General features: G+C 39.2%; 1 pseudogene; it reads left to right on the top strand.

Annotated features, from left to right (window-relative positions):
- Positions 1 to 1,290, top strand: LOC149179131 (putative aspartic proteinase GIP2 pseudogene; annotated as a pseudogene).
- The last annotated feature ends 2,322 nt before the right edge of the window (positions 1,291 to 3,612 follow it).

Raw genomic sequence — 3,612 nt, forward strand, 5'->3', positions numbered from 1 at the left:
ATGTCGCCGCGCCCCGCTACGGCTCTCCTATTTCCATTCCTTTTGTGCGCCCTTTCTTCTTGTAATGGCGCCTTACCCCAGGCCCTCGTTGTGAACGTCACTCAAGACTCGCCAACTTTGCAGTATATTGCCCAGATCCAGCAGAAGACTCCCCTTCAGACAGAGAGCTTCGTATTGGATCTCACGGGGGATTTCCTGTGGATTCAATGCGACAATGGCACCTACAAATCCTCCACTTACCGCCCTGTTCGCTGCCGTACGGTGTTATGCAGGGAAGCAAAATCAATCACCTGCGGCGACTGCTTCGGCCGTGCTGCGCCCGGCTGTAACAACAATACCTGCGGTGTTTTCCCCGAAAACACCGTCACCCGTACTATGATGAACGAGGATCTGTCGCAAGATGTAGTGGCTGCCTACTCCACCGACGGCAAAAACCCGGGTACTAAAGTTACAGTCCCTGGGTTCGCCTTCTCTTGCGCGCCCCGCTCTCTTCTGAAAGGATTGGCCAAAGGAGCAGCTGGCATGGTTGGATTGAGCAGGGCTCCCTTAGCTCCGCCAACTCAGTTGTTCCGCGCTTCGGCCACTAACCAGAAATTCGCCCTTTGCCTTCCAAGCACGGGCAGCAATACCCCGGGAGTCCTCTTCTTTGGCAACGGGCCTTACGTCTTCCTTCCCGGAATAGACGCGTCTCAGCGCCTCTCCTACACTCCTCTGCTCAACAATCCCCATTACAAAAACGAGTATTTCATCGGTGTAACAGCCATCCAGATCGACGGAAACAGTATCGCCATCGATTCCGCCAGATTGAAGTTTGACAGGGAAGGCAAAGGCGGCGCCAAGCTGAGCTCCGTGGTGCCTTACACGACCGTTGCCACGCCTATTTACACTGCGATCCGCTATGCTTTCGTAAAAGCGGCGAAGGCGAGGAACATCAGGCGGGTCGGCTCCGTAAAGCCTTTTGGTGCTTGTTTCCATGCCAAAACTGTGTTTGCCACCAGAGTTGGACCGTCGGTGCCCACAATCGGTCTGGTTTTGCAGAAAAATATTACATGGAGCATTTTTGGAGCGAATTCCATGCTTCAGGTGACCAATGGAGCGCTATGTCTTGGAATCGTTGATGGAGGCGCGGATCCCATTACTTCCATTGTCATCGGGACTCAGCAGATGCAGAATAATCTTATCCAATTCGATCTTGCAGCCTCCCGACTGGGTTTCTCCTCCACGTTGCTCGGCTCGCAGACCACTTGTTCAAACTTCAACTTCACTCCACATTATAGATCCAGAGTTTGATGGATTTAATTAAATTATAGATCTAGAGTTGGATGGATTTAGGATGGTTTTGAAGTAACAATGTCACATTTTTACATTAACATTATTATGTAAGACAAATTTCATCTTTTAAGAAATTTCTGTACCAGGTTAAAATCTACACAGGTAATATTTTTTTTCAATCAATTATGTGAGAAACATCTGATGCATTCTTCTAACTTCTAGTTTAGAAAAAAACATATCATAACTTTAATACAACTATTTCTATTTGAGTAGCTACGTCCACAATTTAACTATGATTCTTCATTTTCAATTTTCAATTTCATTTCATTTAAATTGTATAAATAAATTCCTATTCTTCCAATACATTTGTATTCATGTGGCACACTTGCTTCCTGCAGTCTCCCTGCACCAGTCACATTATCCACATGTAGTCACATTATCCACATGTTTTCAAACAATGTCAGTATCATTAAACTAACATCAAGTCAATGCCAAGGTTTCTTTTTAATGATTTATTCCCAGCTACATTTAGTGAATAGGTGTAATCTCTTACAGAATTCAGAGTAGGAATTCTCAACTCTTCCCTTTGTACTGCTTACATCAAAGAATTACTAGTTACCAGACTGTCGTTATCATTTTATTTTGATCTCTTAAATGTGATACCTTGGTATCCAATATACATCTATTATGCATATTTCAGTGTACTTATCTTACTGCTACCAGTCCATGGTGATCGGTTTGTTATATATTTCCATCCCTTTCCATAATCGATGGAAGTATGAGAACATTACCCATATAGATACTTAAAGAGTACCTTGCTATTCTTGTTTTTCATCCATTCCAGACGTTCTTTTTTGTTTTTTTTTTTATGTTTATATATCGACATTACATATCCAGATTCCGCATCAAATTTTCCTTAAAATATTGCCATCAAATTAGGCTACCATGGTGATTTTCCAGACCATCCTAGTACATTCAGTGGCATTTTTATAGTTTGCCAATTCAGTGTTATTTTTGGTTCATTAATTCTTCCCATGGTTTTAGACATAAATCTACTTATTTATTCCACTTTAAGCAGATAATTTCAGCCTCATTTTTGCACTATGTTCTAGTGCCTTCATGTTTATTCAGTTTCTTGGGTTACGAGTATTGTAATTTTCGTTTCTATACTATCTCATTCTGCTCATATGACACATGTGTTTACTCACCTTCTCTTAAAATCTCGTTTAGTTGACAAATTTTCTTGGTTATGATTGATGTTTTATGTGTACAGGAAAGAAAATAACTTACCATAATCCTGTTCCAGGCGGATTTGAGACCAAACCTCCAGTTATACTTTAACTATAACTTGATCGCTTGTGCAGCTACTATTTTAGTTTTGTTTGTTCCAGGCGGATTTGAGACCAAACCTCCAGTTATACTTTAACTATAACTTGATCGCTTGTGCAGCTACTATTTTAGTTTTGTTTTTTTTTTCTTTTATAATTGTTAGGTTATGATTAAAATAAACTGCAAGTGGGCTCAACCATGTCCATTCTTAATATGTATTTCACTCTTCAGGATACCTTGTTCTTCTTTTTCCTTCCACACCACAGTTTGCTTCTTCTTTTTTCGGCTAATTAAATTTTTAGTAATTACTTTGATATTCTACTATCACTTCACAGGGATCCTATATATTTAAGAGTAGAGCACTCTACATATGAATACCTTGTTGATTTCATTCCAAGATTGGCTCCAATCACTTATAATTTTAGTAATTACTTTGATATTCTACTATCACTTCACAGGGATCCTATATATTTAAGAGTAGAGCACTCTACATATGAATACCTTGTTCATTTCATTCCAAGATTGGCTCCAATCACTTATTATAATGTTGCCACTTATTTTCGTGCATAGATGTTTTTTTCCATCGATTCATATATGCATATATATATCTACTATGGAAATTATTTTTTATCACTCACTTCAACTATCTACTTTCTTGGTAGCAAATCTCATTTTCTTATAATCTTGTCAGTTGTTCTAGTAATTACATTCTAGCATCCTTGGTAGTTCAACTTTCAACCTCATAGGTGCCCTATTGAGAATATAGGTACTATCCACATTTATTTTCCTGATAGTTGTATTTCTGTTGGGTTACCATAAATACTAACTATGTCCAAGCAAATTTCTTTTTTTCCATACTTGTTGTATGTTATGACTGAGCTTAATAGTTCTTAATCTCACTGTGAGAATGTTAGTCGATTCTATGTGTTACCCAAATCATGTAGCATTGCCTCTTATTAATTATTCATATAGTTGGTATATTTACTAGCATTTGCACCCAATGTTGCAAAG

Source organism: Pinus tabuliformis, chromosome 4_1 (genome assembly GCF_031772625.1).
Source record: "Pinus tabuliformis cultivar Carrire ecotype Pingquan chromosome 4_1, CPIR1, whole genome shotgun sequence".
Classification (NCBI taxonomy): Eukaryota; Viridiplantae; Streptophyta; class Pinopsida; order Pinales; family Pinaceae; genus Pinus; species Pinus tabuliformis.